General features: G+C 38.5%; 1 protein-coding gene across 2 annotated transcripts in view; it reads left to right on the plus strand.

The window, feature by feature from the left end:
• Positions 1-17,468, plus strand: part of FAM120C (family with sequence similarity 120C) — a 91,447-nt gene that overhangs the window by 1,481 nt on the left and 72,498 nt on the right. The window lies entirely within an intron of this gene.

The raw sequence follows: 17,468 nt of genomic DNA on the forward strand, positions 1-17,468 counted from the left end.
AACCGACAGTAAGTACAGTACCTGTTTGTGTGTGCGTAAGGGAGTATCTGTGGACTAAAATGGTCAGGGGAAGCTTCCCTGAAGAAGTTGGACTTCATCAGGGTCTTCAAAGGTGGGTTAGATTTGAATGGGTCACAAGTTTGGGAGGAGGTTGCTTTAAGTGGGAGAAAGAAAATGAGCAGAAGCAAAAAGGAATATCAAGTGTGTGAGGCCCCATGGGCAGTTAAGTCCAATCTGCATGTAGTTGGGTCACTGCATATGGGGCCTGGGGAACAGCTTGGCAGCATCCCCAGTTCTTGGCACCACTGCTGTTGCTCTGTTGCTTTCCCATACTCTTAGGTTTCAAGTTCCTACGTGTGGAGAATAGCAAGGCTTGAGAAGTAAAGGAGGTGGGCAGGAAGAAGAAAAAAAAACGTAGTACAGGGCTGGGTAGCATGAAACTGCAAACCCACTCCCCCAACATAGGTTCTTGGAGTTGTCCTCACAGTTTGACAAGGTGGGGGATTGTGGGAATCACAGACTACAGAAGTGGTGCCTGGTGGAGTATTGAGGAAGAAAGAAATTTGAGCTGAGTTACTGCAGGCTCTACAGAGAGAAGCTTGCAGTGGTTATAGAGCTTGTGGCTAGAGTCCAGTCATGCTAGACTCCTAGTGCCCAGCATCAAATCTGTGCCTAGGCTGGATAGATTATAGCTATTTTTAATAAAAAAATCCAATCAGGAGCTATCTCAGAGTAGAGAAAATAATATAACAGACACCCATTTGCTTGCCTTCCTGACTGAACATTTTTAAGTAGATTCTTCATTCACAGCCATTCTTTCCACTTTGTTTTCATTGCTATCATCCAGACTTTAAGGACTGGTTACCTCATTGTCATTATTAACCTGGTTTCTGGTAGTAGTGACTGCATTGATGGAATGTTTACTATGTGCCAGGTACTAATCTGTGTGCTTTTTTTAAAAAAGAAAAGTATTATTTGATCCTCACAATAACTTAAGCAGTATTATCCCTGTTTTCTAAACGAGGAAACTGAGGCACAGGAGGTATAGACATTTGCCCAAAGTTACCCAGCAGTACATGTCGTCTGCCTCCATAGCTCGTGCTCTTAACAACAGTGCTCTAAGATGAATATTTCTGAAGTTCCACTGTGATAGAGATCATTTCCACACTTCAACTAAACTCTTTTCTGGCTCCTGGGAAAAGACTGGTTCAGGACATTCATTTTTATTATTCTTTTACTGAGTGGTGGTTGTTCGCTAAGTACTAAACTGGTTTCTGAGGAGTCATAGGTAAATAAGGGGGTTCCTGACCTCAAGGAGGTCAGGGTTTTGTAAAAGAGACAGACTGAAAACAAAGTCATAGTAGATGCTGTGTTCTAATTGCAATGATGAAAAATGTGGCCCCTACAGGGGTTATGGTTAATTCTGGGTGAGAAAATGAAAGATGGAGGAGGCTTCACCAATTTGTGCTAAGCGATGAAGAGGGCTGAGGATAGTTCAGATAGGGGACAAGGGTGTGGAGACCTAAACAGCCAGTTGTGAGCTCTAAATAGATTTTGACTAGAGGTTGGCAAGAGATTTGAACACAATATGGGTTTGTGGTATCTAAACTTTTTTTTTTTAACCCTCACCTGGACCTTGGAGGTTTCCAAACTTTTTGTTCAAATACCCCATTGGTCAAAATTTTTGAGAATCAGCCCTTAGTATATTTTTGTCACACTTCGTCACACAAAGTCTCATTTTTTAAATCCCAGCAGTTGATCAAAGAATAAGATAGACTGGGTAGATAGCTGGATATGTGATAAATCGGGTATAGTGAAAATAGTAGAATTGGTGGGGGTGGGGGGAGGGGATGGAGGTATGACTGCATGGTGAGTGCCAGGTGCACTGTCTGGGGAATGGACACGCTTGAGGCTCTGACTCAGGGGGATGAGCGGGACAAGCGCAATATATATAACCTGAGCTTTTGTACCCCCATAATAAGCTGAAATAAAAAAAAAAAAAGAAAATAGTAGAATCTCAGTGGTGTGTATTCAAATGTTCACTGGAAAATTATTTCAACTTGTTGGGGAAAAACTTCCCAGCAGTTCTCTTCACTCCTTAGAACCATCATTTTGGGAATATATAAATCTTATTCCCCATGCTAGATTATAAACAAACTCTTTGATCTTTTCAGTCTCCATAATGTCATGTATACTTCGGGTACAGGATACATTTTTCCCCTAAATGAATAGTTCAGTGATCCTAAGAGAATGAGATCGTAGGAGTGACTTAAAAAGTATGTAGTGTGGTTCTTAATGTAATGGATTTAAGACTGGCTCTAAAATTGCATATCTAAAGTGTCTGTGGATATTATCAGTGACTTTGTTGTTGTTGTTGGAGTGATGAAGAACTTCCTGGATTGTAGCACTGACTTGAAAGGTGTTAACTAATAAATGATAGTGGTTTCCCTTTTCAGAGGGAGTGTTTCAGTATCTTGAAGGTGGCAATTTTTCACTTGGATGAGCAGCATGCCTACCATTTCTTTTGACTGAATGTTAGTGCTTCAGAACAAAACCCACTACTGTATTTCTCCCCTCCTTGGTTTTGTTCTGCAGGTTAAACCACAAGATGGGCCTTTATTCCCAGTTTCATTTTCATTTGTGATAGAGAAAGTAAAGGTGGAAGGATTAAATAATAGCTAAGTTGTTGGGTTGTCTGTTTAGCTTTAGACAACTTAGGACTTCCCATGAAAAGATTCAGTGTATGTTGTTGGAATGAATTTTATCATTTAGTTGTTTTCATTTATATGTTCTACAAACCTTTGTAAATGGTAATCACCAGTAGCAGAAAAAATTAAATGAACCCATAAATTGCTTTCCTGATTTCTTCCTAAGTGTCTCAGAAGTAGACCAACCTAAAGAAGTTTTAGATTGCAATTCAGGAGATGATACAGGGTGTGATTAGGGGGATGAATGCTTTATTTTAATGGTTAATGTATATTAGAAAAAAAAGATAATCAGCACATGAAACCCACCATTTCAAAGCTGTAATTTTTTAGAACGGGGCCAATTGAAGAAAAATGAATTGATGTAAAGAAAAATATTAAGTTGCACTGCTTGGATGTGGCAGAAATCATGTTAGGGTACATGAATAACCAGACTTTGAGAAGTCTAACCAAGAGCTGGTGTCATTTTGTGCTTTGGTTCTCTGGAATACAGTAAAACAGTGGCTAATATGCCTCCTGATTGTTTACTTATACATATCTTGAAAAGTCAATGGCTCTTCTGGATGTTCTTGTGTTAGGAAAAATAATCATAATAGTAATTACTGCTACTTCTTGAGCAACAAATTGTATATAAAATGCTTTTCAAATATCTGGTTCAATCCTCACAAGCTTGCAAGAAACATAGTATTCTTCCCATTTTACAGCTGAATAACTGAGGAGGTAAAGGGATTTTTCTTTGATCTGGGCACTAGTAAGTGGTGGATAAAAATTCTTGTTCTAGGTGTGTATTGTACAAAGTCTCTTTCCCCAATCCACCACCATGCTTCTTTTTGTACATTCTTGTGTAAGATTATATGCTTTTATTGGCTGGATAATAGGTATAGATACACAAAGAACAACAATAAGTAGATTTATTGAGCACTTAGTTTGTGCCAGCATTGCTATCTAGATGTACAGTACTGCCAACACAGGCAAATGTGTAAGCTAAGTGCTGAGTGACTCATACAGTGATGTTATAGGAATTCAAAAGTAGCAATCCCTTTCCTTTCTGCATTTTCAGTCTCTCCCTCTCTGGCATCTTTCAGTTACACCATGCACAAATAATCTTTAAAAAACAAAAACTTCGCCTATACTTTGTAATTCCCTTGCGCCATTGTCCTTATCCCCTTTCTTCCCTTTTCACCATTATTTTTTTTAACTCTAATCCTGTGACAGATTACCTTTTCACCATTATTCTTTAAAAAAAAAGACTACATTACTTCCCATTTCCTAGCCTAGTGCCACTTTATATCTAATGTCACCACTTTGAAGCTGCCACATCTATTTCCATTCTTAACCCTTTCTTGGTCTTCTTTGAGATAATTAAATCAATCCATCCAATCCTTGAACTACCTTCATTGGATTTCATAATCCTACTCACTTCTGAATCTCCTTGTAAATCTCTGCTTCTTTCTCCTTTGCTTATTCCTCCTCCTCTGTCTGGTTCCTTAAATGTTGATACTCTTAAGGCTTTTGTCCTAGTCGTCATCTTCTCCTATGTTTCTTTCCTGAGCAGTCTCATCCATTATTATGGCTTTAAGTATTAATTACATCCTGGTTCCTAAAGCTCTACCCTCAACCTCTCTCATGAACTTTCAACACATCTTTTCAGCTGTCTATTATTGCTCGATGTCTTATAGGTCACTGAAACCAAAAAATATCCAAGATGGAACTCACTATCTTTTCCCAAAACTTGTTCCACTTCTTGTATTCTCTTTTTCTATGAATGGTGTCTTTCATCCATTTCAAGCTGGAAACTGGAGTCCTCGATTCTTCACTTTTCTGTCACTTCCCACATTCACTTGGTCATCAAATCCTTTTCAGTTCTACCTGAAATATGTCTCCTAAGTCCAGCTACTTCTTTCTGTCCCCGCCCCCTGCCATTGCTTTAGTTCAGGCTGCCAGAATTTCTTATCTGAACCATGAAAACAGCCTCAATTTGTTCCTTTACCATAGCACTGTCTGAACTCCATCCGCTACACTGCTGCCAGAGATACCATCCTGAAAACCAAAGCTGATTCTGTTGTATGCCCAAAGATGGGGTTGCTTTTTGCCTATCCTGCCAAGTCCAAACTTCTCTCAGCATGGCAGGCAGTGCCTTTCACAGTCTGATCCCAAACTCCCTCCAGACTTACCTGGTGCTCACCTCTCCCCATGCCTGTCCCAGCCATTCTGAACTTTTTTAGTTTCCTAGACATACCATGTCCTCTCTCGTGCTTTTTTATGTTACCTTCGCCCTTGGATTGCAAATTCCTGTTTATTCCTGCTCAAAAGTTATCACTATAAAATCCTTCGCAGCCAGCTTCTGCTGGCTATGGTGGTGAATGATGCCTTCCCTTGCACTACCAGAGTACTCTTCTTATCTCACTCATTTTTCCCTCATAGGATTTTCATATCACATAACTCTTATTTTAAATGAGTTCCTGAGGACAGGGATTTGTTCTAGGACTTGACATATTATATGTAACAATGATGGTTGTTGAAAGAGAGAGAGATTGATTGACTTAACTTACTGAATGATTGAAGAGGGCTTTAAAGGTCAGATAATGAAGAATTTAGAACTAGTATTTTACAATGTTGTATGTTAATTGCATATAAATTGATTCAAATTGTAAATTGATTTGTCAAACCCTGTTACCCAGAAGTAAGTTTACAGCTGCTTATCAATGCATTTATAGAATATATTCCCCTTTAGTGGTAATAATAAGAGCTACTCCATGGGCTTGGTACTGTCCATATATTCATTATGTCATTTAATCCTCACAACCACCCATCAGGATAGAGTTTAATCTCTATTTTTTTATAGCTAAAATAGAAACAGGCTCAGCATAGTCACGGGCCCAAGGTTGCACTGCTGGAATGTGGTTGGACCAAGATGTGAACCTAAATATATTTGGTACCATATTTAACATCTCTTAAAACAGTATAGTTGCATTTTTCTAGTTGTATTTTAGTAACTTTTTCCAGAACACTTTCTTATATTTAGTTTGTGTGTGGTATAATGGCTAACTGCACAGACCTTGGAGCCAGACTGGGATTAAATCCCCGTCCTTCTACCTACTAGTTATGTAAGCTTGGCCAAGTTAACTTCTCTGTGCTTCAGTTTCCTCATCTGGAAGATGAGGATAATACCTATATCATAGCTTTTGTTGTGAGTGTTAAATGATTTAATGTAAATAATGTGCTTAGAACATTATATGGCAAGTTGTAAATGACATATAAATGCCAGTTAACTATTATTTTGACCAAAATATCTTGTGTGCCAACTAGCTTTGACATTGATCATCTCACTCTCATGCTTTAAGCTTAGCATGGCATGGACATGCGGTGTCCTTCATGGTTTGCCTATCATTCTTTAGCCTCATTTCACCCCATTTTTCGTGTCAGGATGAGAAGTGCTTTTCAGTTCAATTAGTATTTTTGAGTACCTACCCTGTGCCAGAAATTGCTAAGTACTATGAACAATGGAATTCATTCATTCAACCAATATTTATTTGGGTGGCTACTGTGTGCCAGGCAAAGTTCAAGATTGTGAGGATACAGCAGTAAGTAAAACAGATTTCTGACGTCGTGAGGCTTATATTCTAATGGGGAAGACAGACAATAAAGAAGATAAGAAGACAAATACATGGTATTTTAGGTGGCATAGTAAGTGCTGTGAAGAAAAGTGAAGTAGAGAAGGACGGCTGAGGTCAGGAATACTAAGCATGGTACTCTACTGTTCCAGGAGCTCATAGTCTAGTAGAGGAGACAAGTGAGAAACTACTTATAAAGCCCTGAGGATCATTTCTCTAGCCCTTGTCATTGGCCCAGGGATATAACCAACAGAAGTGGCAGAACCAGGATTTGCATACCAGACACCAAAACCTTTGCCCTTTCATCTGCCACATATAGGAAATTATAAAGATGATGGCAAACTGGCAGCCCTTAGGCCACATGTGGCCCATGCATATATTTTTGCATTGGCCCACACATTTCTTTTTTTCTTTTCTTTTTGAAAGAACTTCATTTATGTTCATTGATCACTAGTGTTCACCAGGATCTGAAATCAGATAATGTGTTTGGACTGAATATTAAGGTGTCATCTAGTTGAATGAGTTGAATGATTTTTGTTTCCTGCTGTCGTTTAATTTGCGTTATATGAACACATTTCTTAACAAGTTTGAATTTGTTGTCAACTTTTGAAAATTGTGAAATGTTGCAAAAAAGTCTGACACTTTCCAACTACTCTTGAAATATCAAATCCTCTGGCAATACTGATTGGCCCCTTTTGTGAGCCACATGGTCTTTGTTTATTGGGCTCTATCACTCCATGGTGTCTCCCTGGCAGAGTGACCAAGTGCCACTTGTCGTTCATGGTAGGCATCTTCTGCAATGGCTCCCAGTGAGTCCTGCCTCCTGGTATTCGCACCCTGTATAATCTCTTTGCGCCTCTTTGTGTGGGCTGGACCTAATGGCTTGCTTCTAATGAGCAGACTACGACAAAAGCTATGGGATGTCACTTTCAAGGTTAGGTTATAAAAAACTGCGACTTCCATCTTGTTTGTGCTCGCGCACTCTCTCTCTCTTTCTCTCTCTCTTGCTCGCTCTTCTTGCTTGGTCACTCTGGTGAAGCAAGCTGCCATGTTGTGAGCTGCCCTTTGGAGAGGCCCACAGGACAAGAAACTGAGGGCAACCTCTGACCACCAGCCAGTGAGGAACTGAAACCCTCAGTCCAACAACCCAGGAGGAACTGAATCCTGCCAACAGCTACATGAGTGAGCTTGGAAGCGGATCCTTCCCCAGTCAAGCCTTGCGATGGCTACAACCCTGGCTGACACCCTGACTGAAGCCTGTGAGAGACCCTGAGCCAAAGGAACCAGCTAAGACATGCCCACAGATACTATGAGATAATAAATGTTGTTTTAAGCCACTACGTTTTTGAACTAATTTATTACACAGAAATAAACACCATTGATTATTGTACTTGTACTTTTTTATAGCCATTTTGATGAACATGAAATATTTATTGTACTCACATCTGTACAAAGTGAAAAAATCTTTTTTATGCAAGAAGGTCACATATTTAAAGAACAGGAGAGAGCCTATTTCTTTGTGGAATTAATGAATTTTCCTATATATCTAAATAAAATGTGTTGAAAGACTACAATTTAAGTTACTATTTAAAAATAAACCATTGTAAGAAATATGACCAGTATACAGAAATGATGATTGCTGAAACAAAAAGAACTTAAAGTAAGACTTGGGAAATTTCAACAGGCTATGCTTTTGAATACAGATAGAATAAGTGATGCTGCCATGAAATGCAATTATGTATTAAGTGAAAAAATTGCCAGGGCTTGAAAGCCTTTTGTATGTGGTGGTCTTATAAAAGAGTGTTGGTTCAGTACAGCAGAAATTAGGTCATAAACAAGCATTTGCAAAGGTAGAAAATACTATTTTCCCATTTTGGGGACAAATTGGATCAAGAATTTAAATTATTTGTAAAGTTTTAGATAGCAGCTAATTAGAACAGGTGTAAACACCACCCACATAGTTATACGTTTAGCTGTATGTCTAGCCAGTGGTTCTCAAAGTATGGTCCCTGACCAACAGCACTGTGCCACCTGGAAATTTGTTGGAAATGCAAATTTTTAGGCCCTACCTCCGACCTGCTGAATCAGAAACTGGGATTGGGTCTTGTCAATCCATTTTAACAAGCCCTCCAGCTGATTCTGATACACTCTAAATTTTGAGAACCACTGCATCTACATGTAATTCATGTGTTAAGAATTTTGATGTAACCTAACTCTTTTGGACCTAACTGTTGTAGCCTGTCACAGGTATATCTAGAGATACCTGGATTTTGTGTGCTGAGAAAAATCTTGAAACTTTTAATATCGATTGGTCAAAATTAGTAAATATGACTATAGAGAGTGCTTCAGCAATAGTGTTAAACTGTTGGACTTTGAAAACTTAAATTTGAAGGAGAAACACTTTCCAGGGACCTAAACTTAAAAGTTGTTTGTTGTATCACTTCTCAGGATTCACTTAGTGTTAACAAGTTTAAAATGAATTAGCATTGTCTTTTGCGCCAAACACAGTTGATGCTTTGCTTGGTGAATTATTAGGTGCATATTATGGAAATCTGCCCTATTATATGGAGCTTGATTGACTTAGGTGAGGCACAGTACTCACGACACTGAAAAAAAAAATGACCTGTTTGGCATCCAAAAGGGCATTCAGTGCACCTGCAAAGATTGAAATAAAATATTTGATTTGTTTTGTTGACTTTACAGCTCATCTAGACACTGAATAAAAACAGGGCTGTTCAGAAGTACCTTCACAAATGTATGGTTGTATTTGCTTGTTCCTAGCAAAATTATGCCTTTGAGAAACTCATTTGGCAAGAGAGAAACTGGTTGACTTTTCTTTGCTGAAATTGGCTTCCAAGAAATGAAAGTGATGGCCTGAATTACATTCCCACAATTGTGGAGTTGTCTGTGGAATTCCAGAAAAGGTTCTCTGACATATTTTATGAAAATGAACTAACATCATTCAGTTAGCCTTTCTCAATGTTCACTCACAGTGTAAAATAAAAGCTACAGTGAAGATACTGAATTACTGTGCTATGGTACTGAAAATGAAGCATGGTATCATTGAAATACCGGGATTCTACAAATATCTTGGCAGTAGTTACCCTAAATATATATATTAAAAAAAAAAGCTATGCCAAACGTCTGTGTTTGGAAATGCCTACATTTCTAAACATCTGTTTTACATTATAAAATAGGATAAAATTAATCAATCACTCCCAGTAAAAGGATTCAAGGCTAAATTCTGTACTGCACATTGTAACACAAAAATATAGGACCTAACATTGACCTCTTGGTACATAAAGGCATAATCAGGCCCCTAGTTCCAAGTCAAAGGAGACTAAACTATTAAAAAAAATTATCAAAAGTTTCTATTTTTCACTTGTGTTTTTAATTTAAAATCTAAACTCCAGTATCTTGCATGTATATATTAATACCTATAGCATAGTTTAGTAAAGAAAATTACATTTCTGGAAGTTAATTTTTCTTAACTCAGCCCTCTTTATCATTCATGTTAGTTGCCCACCCTTGTAAGTATTTGCAGCCCTGGTTCAAGGACTTTTGGAAATTTCTTGCTATCATTGCCTTCTCTGAAGTTCCTGTCCTTTCTCAGGTAACCCAGAACTCCCTTGGACTCTTGTTCTTCTCTTATTCCTAAGGATACTTTTCAAACTTCAGTATTTGCTTTGGGCAGAACAAGTATCTATTCTGGTATCTACTTGTCTCAAATGATTTATGAGGACCTCCAGATAATAGTACATACCATAGACTTCTGCAGAACAGACTATGATTTATTTCATAGCTATTTCAGAGCCTATGTGCCAGGTATTTTATATAAGTAATTTCTAAGTCTTACAACTGGGTAAGAATTAGCTAATTAGCTTCATCCATTTTACCCATGAAGAAGCTAGGTGACTTGCCTGTGATTTGTCCCCACAACTTCAATTTGATGCCAAAGCTCCTGGTGTATACGCTGATTACAAAAGTTAGTCTCAAAGTGTAGTCTCCAGCCCATGGATGAACTGCAATAGATTTTTTAAAAATCTTTTTCCTTTGGTTCTTAAATGTGACAGAAAGATTCACCTATAGAAATGGGCTGGCTCCTGGCAGCCTAAGAGTAATTAAGGGTACTAAAATTGAGTACTCACAAATTAAAATTAGCACCTAAATAGTGTATGCTGAACACTGGATCAGTATTCTGCTACCTCCAGCTTGATTGCCATATTTCATGGCAAAGGCTCTACCATTGTATGTGCACGTAGATAATTGCAATTATTACTACAGTTGGAAGGGAAGGCCACTTTATCACTGTTGCCTTGAATTGGTTGTGGTTTCTGATTGCTGCTATTCTTTTTATACACTATTCTTTCGCTTTGTGATTATCTCTTAATGGTCATTTGTTGAACTCCACAGTGTGCAGTGATCCATATTTGCATCAACAGTAGTTGCAGTCTGTAATTATTCAGTAGTTAGACTTCAAGGTACATAGGCCACCCACTCCTCGAATTTTCTTATAAGATGATGCTTCCCTGTTATCTCTGATTTCTTTTTGCCTTGTCATTGAGAATAGATGGAGAGGGTGGACCACAGTACCCTGCCTGAGTCAGCCACTAGTTTGGTGTATGTAACATGATACATAGGAGTAAAGGTGGTATCCCAATGGAATATAGGCCATGCTGGAGGAAGTCAAGTATTCTAGATGTCAGAAAGCAATATTGCCTCTGGTTTGAAGTTTTATTTATTTTTAATTTCTAAAGAGAATCACTTAGGATGAAGTTACTTTAAATAACAAGCATTTATTATGCTCTATCTGTGGTCCAGGTGGGGTGCTAGAGACACAGATGGCTGTAACATAATTCTGCTACTAATGGGCTCACGGTCTAGTTATTCTTTATGTTCCTGTGTTTATGGTCTTATTTGTGGATTGATCTGAGATTAGTAATGCCCACTTTCCCAGTTGCCTTTATTTGAGAACATACTTGGTGGAAAAAGAGCATTATTTTGAAGTCAGACCTAAGTGAGTTCTAATCCAAGTTCTGCGACATTGTTAGCTGTGTGATTTGGGGCAAGTTATTTAAGTTTTCCAAGCTTTAGTTTTCTCTGTTTAAAAAAAGGAAGGGGCAGGCCGGGCGCGGTGACTCACGCCTGTAATCCTAGCACTCTGGGAGGCTGAGGCGGGTGGATCGCTCGACGTCAGGAGTTCAAGACCAGCCTGAGCAAGAGTGAGACCCCGTCTCTACTAAAAATAGAAAGAAATTATCTGGCCAACTAAAATATATATAGAAAAAATTAGCTGGGCATGGTGGCACATGCCTGTAGTCCCAGCTACCCGGGAGGCTGAGGCAGTAGGATTGCTTAAGCCCAGGAGTTTGAGGTTGCTGTGAGTGAGGCTGACGCCACGGCACTCACTCTAGCCCGGGCAACAGAGCAAGATTCTGTCTCAAAAAAAAAAAAAAAAAGGAAGGGGGCTGGGCGTGGTGGCTCACGCCTGTAATCCTAGCACTCTGGGAGGCCGAGGCAGGAGGATTGCTCGAGGTCAGGAGTTCGAGACCAGCCTGAGCAAGAGCGAGACCCCGTCTCAAATAAAAATAGAAAGAAATTACATGGACAGCTAAAAATGTATGTAGAAAAAATTAGCCGGGCATGGTGGCGCATGCCTGTAGTCCCAGCTACTCAGGAGGCTGAGGCAGTAGGATCGCTTAAGCCCAGGAGTTTGAGGTTGCTGTGAGCTAGGCTGACGCCACGGCACTCACTCTAGCCTGGGCAACAGAGTGAGACTCTGCCTCAAAAAAAAAAAAAAAAAAAGGAAGGGGAGAGGGGTTAATGATACCCATTTCATGGGGATAGAAGGATAAATAAGATATGTTTAGCCCAGTGTTTGTTTTGAAATATTAGTCACTACAATGTCAGCTCCATGAGGGCAGGGATTTTTGTCTCTTGTTCACTGCTATAGGTCCACACCTAGGTCAGTGTCTGGCATGTATCAGTGCCTGGCTCAGGAAAATATTCATTGAAAGTTGAAATGATTCATTGCCTGCCCCTCTGTGCCAGTGTTCTATGTATTGGAGATACAGTAGTGAAAAAAATAGATTAGAAAATCCCAGCCTTCTTGAAGCTTATGTTCTAGTAATTAATATTCCTAGTTGTTTTTAATGGCAATATTTTCCTATTAAATATTGAATATTTTGGTATTAAATATTTTGCTATTATATATTTCTGTAAGAGCCAAAATATATATAAAATGGGGACTGTGAGCTCAGGTTGAACAGAAAATAGGAACACTGATCCACTCTGGTTATTTGGTCCAAGCTCCAACTACCCAAATCCTGGTTTGGGGAAGCACAGTTTGAAAGCCACTGCTTTAGACAACTTATGGTTGGAAATGAGACATTAACCTTTTCTCAGCTGTTTTCCCCTGAGTTTTATAAATAGGTCTTGCTTCCTCTAAAAGCATTACCCCCATGACTGGCTAGGTGCCTTCCCTCTGTGTTCCCATGGCACCCTGTGCTCATAACCTCTCACACATATTATAAATGTCTTGCTCTGTGCTATCTGCATCCTGACACTTAGTAGGGCCTCAATCCATATTCATTGAACTCAACAGTGAACCAGCAATTAAAAGCTATAGAGTTGTTCAGAATCTCCATTCTCACTTTCTTTAAAACTCAAGTGTGCTGCTTTTCTGATTAGTTATTTGAGTATGTTATGGTTTGATCTCCCCTAAATCATTTTACCCTCCTGGAAAATTGCAAGGTTAATAACTAAACCAGACCAGTTTTGGCCAGGCACTGGAAGTCTTTGTGATTGTAGGTGGTAGCAGTCATCGTAAATGTGTAAAGGGAGCCAGAGTGCTCACTGTTCTGAGGTTCATTGTGGCTGGAAGCCTATTTCTCTTGGCCCTGGTCAGGATTGAATGACCATCAGTCACTCTAGGTTGTATTTTGCTAGGCGTAAATTGCCATGCTATGTGATCTGACCAGAGAGCTGTTTCTTAAACTTAGCTCATCATGAGAATCATTTAGGATTTTTTTTTTTTTTTTGAGACAGAGTCTCACTTTGTTGCCCGGGCTAGAGTGCCGTGGCGTCAGCCTAGCTCACAGCAACCTCAAACTCCTGGGCTTAAGCAATCCTCCTGCCTCAGCCTCCCGAGTAGCTGGGACTACAGGCATGCGCCACCATGCCCGGCTAATTTTTTCTATATATATTTTTAGTTGTCTAGATAATTTATTTCTATTTTCAGTAGAGACGGGGGGGGGGGGGGGGGTCTCGCTCAGGCTGGTCTCGAACTCCTGACCTCGAGCGATCCACCCGCCTCGGCCTCCCAGAGGGCTAGGATTACAGGCGTGAGCCACCGCGCCAGGCCCATTTAGGATTCTTGTTAAAAATAGATTACCGGGGGAGGAGAAAGGAGGGAGAGGGGCAAGGAGGGAGAGGGGCAAAAACCTACCTAACAGGTACAGTGAACACTGTTCAGGTGACAGGCACACCTATACCCTGACTCAAGCATTACAAAAGCTATCCACGTAACAAAAACATTTGTAACCCCTTAATATTTTAAAATAAAAAAAATAGATTCTCAGCCTGACCCTAGACCTACTGGATCAGAATCTTCAGGGGAGGGGCCTAGAACAGCAGTTACCTCTAGGAAATGGGGGTAAAAGGACTTACATTTTTCACTGTACACTCTCCTATGTTGTTTGATTTTTTTTTTGCACTGTGTACTGCTTTTATTCAGCTGTAGTTTATCTTTTGAATAAGTATTATAATTTATGGTATAAAAGGATATATGATAAAAAAACTTCATTCTACCCCTGTCCCCAACCACTAGGTTCTCCTCCCCTGAGGCAACCAGTATTGTCAACTTTTGTGTATTCTTTCCGAAATAGTATGCATATAAAAGCAAATACTTGTAACTAGACATACAAATACATATTATATATGTGCACATTACACATACATATTTTACACAAAAAATGCCTTTTAAAAAACAGCATACTGTACATAATGTTCTACACCTTGCTTTTATTATTTAATGTATCTTTGTAATTTTCCTATGTGTACACAGAGTTTTTTGGTTATTTTTTATGGTTTCACACTATTCCATTATATGCATATATTATAATTTAGTTCCTTATAGATAGGCAATTAATTAGGTCTTTTCCAGTCTTCACCTATTGCAAATAATGCTGCAGTGAATATTTTGTACATTTGCAAAGTAGTTGCTCACACTTAAGCAAGCAGTTGCATTGTTGTTCTTCTGAGTGCTTTACATATCTAAAAGAGAAATCACTGGAAGCAGAATTGCTGGGTCAATAATTGCTGCATTTGTAATTTTGAAAGATCTTGAAAACTTGCTCTCCATAGGGGTTGTGCCATTTACACCCCTACCAGTAATGTTTGCAAGTGCCTGTTTCTCTCCAGTAGTTTATTTGCTCATAGGTGAAATACCATGTTTCAGTATTCTTTTAATTTTCACTTCTCTTATGAGTGAGTTTGTGATCATCTTTTTATATACTTAAGATCTATTTGTGTTTACTTTTTTGTGAAATGTTCCCTTGGATTGTTAGGGTTCCCCCCCCTTCTGTATTAAGGAAATTAGCCTTCTGTGCTATGAGTTGCAAAATTTTTCCAGTATGCCATTTGTCTTTTGAGTATACCTATATCGACTTTTCTCAATATTTTATGTTAATTCATCAGGCAAACATATTTGCATTCATACTATGGAAGTGTTTGATTTTTATGTACTAAACGTATTGATTGTTTTCTTTTGTGTTACTGGATTTTCTTGTAAACTTTCCCCACTCTGAGATTATATGAAATTTCCCTCATGGTGTCTTCTATAATTTTTATGGATATACTGGTTAAAGTGTGAGGTGTGGATCCATCTTTTTTTTCCTTCTCAAATGACTCCCAACACCATTTGTTAAATAATCCATATTGCTTTTCTAACTTAAAAAATGAGGTAAGTTTTTTTTTTTTTTTTTTTTTTTTTTTTTTTTTTTTCAAAAAAAATAGCATTTAAATAAAGAGAAGGGGAACTGCTATAAATTAAAATACTTAGGAGCTGTTAGGGTGGAAATCCTAGTAGGTGTTCACAGCGAGGGTGGAGAAAGATTTCTCACGCAGAGATTAGGATATATAGAAGTAAAAACGTTTATTTTATCCTCTTAAAGGAGAGAAAGAGAGTGAGAGACTGACTAAAAGAGAGGGGGAGAAAGACAGCAGGGAGACGGCTGGCTTGACATCCCAAAGAAAGAGAAAGGGGTGTCAGCAGTGAGGCTAAATGGCTTACTGATTTTATGGGAACAAAGAGAAAGAAAAAAAGTGATTGTTGTCAGATGAAACAGAAGCAGCTGTGGAGTAATTAGCAGGCAGCTGCAAGATGTTAGGTTGTCTGTCTTTCTTCTGTTTTTCTGTTCCTGGAGACTTGGTTATCTCCGAAATGTAGTCAGGCTTATCACAGTGATAGGGGATGTGATTTTGCATATGGGTTAGGGCAGGAAACAGGCCTGGCGGGTGTTTGCTCCCCTGCTGTCCATTCTGGGGCTTCTTAAGGAACACCTTTGTGGGTGTAAAACAAATTCTAAAGGCTGGGAGCTGGTGAATGTAAAGAGAAAGATTTACATTTCCTTTCTGTCTTTTGGCTCCTTTCAGGTGTTTATGAAAACAGTTTGCCTGCCATCTAGGGAGAGAAAGCCAGGAAAGAGCTCATGACTAATCTTTAGCTAGATGTTAGGAAATTGCAGGATTAGATATTTTCCTGTTATTTTAGCAAGGCTGCCCCTTTCGGGAGCCATATCAACCAAATATACCATGTGGATTCTATTTGGATCCTAATTTGAACAAACCACCTATCAAAAGACATTTTGGGGGCAATCATGGAAAATAGAATAGGGACTGGATATTATGATATTAAGAAATTGTTAATTTTGCTGGGTGTAATAATAGGATTGTGGTTATATTATTCTTTAAATCCTTATCTAAGAGAATTAAACAATGAAGTATTTTATGGGTGAAGTGATTTGATGTCTGGAATGTGTTTCAAAATGTGCCAGAATGACTAATAGCATATGAAAAGATATTCAATATCACTAATCATCAGAGAAATGAAAATGAAAACCACAGTAAGATATCATCTCACACCCACTAGGATGGCTACTATAAAAAAAAAAACCAAACACACATAAAGTAAGTGTTGAGAAGGATGTGGAGAAATTGGAACCTTTATGCATTATTGGTGAGGTTGTAAAATGATGTAACCTCTGTGAAAAACAGCATGGAGGTTTCTCAAAGTTTAAAAACAGGAGTAGCAATTCCACTTCTGGATATATATCTGAAGGTATTGAAAGCAGGATCTCAAAGAGATATTTGCATATCTATGTTCCTAGCAACACTGTTCATAATAGCCAAGAATTGAAAGCAACCCCAATGTCTATCAAATGATGAATGGAGAAACAAAATGTGGTATATGCATGCAATGTAATATTCAGTCCTAAAAAGGAAAGAAATCCTGTCACATGCTACAACATAGATGAACCTCAAGGATGTTATGCTAAGTGAAATAAGCCAGTCACAAAAGGACAAATACTATATGATTCTGCTTATATGAGGTATCTAAAGCAGTCATTCATAGAAACAGAAAGTAGAATGGTGGTTGCCAGGAGCTAGAGGAGGGGAAAAGGGAAGTTGTTTGGCGGGTATAGAGTCTCAGATTTGCAAGATGAAAAAGTTTTGGAGATATGTTGCACAACAATGTGAATATCCTTAACACAACTGAACTGTACACTTAAAAATGGTTAGGATGATAAATTTTATGTGTTTTTTAATCACAGTAAAAAATATATTAAAAATGCCATAAAAGGAGGAGGACAAGGTAGATGAAACAAGAATGATTTAATATTGATAATAGTTGATACTGAGTAATGCTTTCATGGGGGTTCATTATGCTATTCTCTTTACCTTTGTATGTTTAAATTTTTCCATAATAAAAAGTTCTTACAGTGAGGGTTAGGGAGCTTGGGCTTTGTGAACAGAGCTGGGTTTGAATCCTAGCTCCACTTTCTAAAACTCAAGATATAATTCATATACCATAAAATTCACCATTTTAAAGTGTACAATTTAGTGGTGTTTAGTATATTCACAGAGTTGT

The sequence above is a fragment of the Lemur catta genome, chromosome X (assembly GCF_020740605.2).
Source record: "Lemur catta isolate mLemCat1 chromosome X, mLemCat1.pri, whole genome shotgun sequence".
Lineage (NCBI taxonomy): Eukaryota > Metazoa > Chordata > Mammalia > Primates > Lemuridae > Lemur > Lemur catta.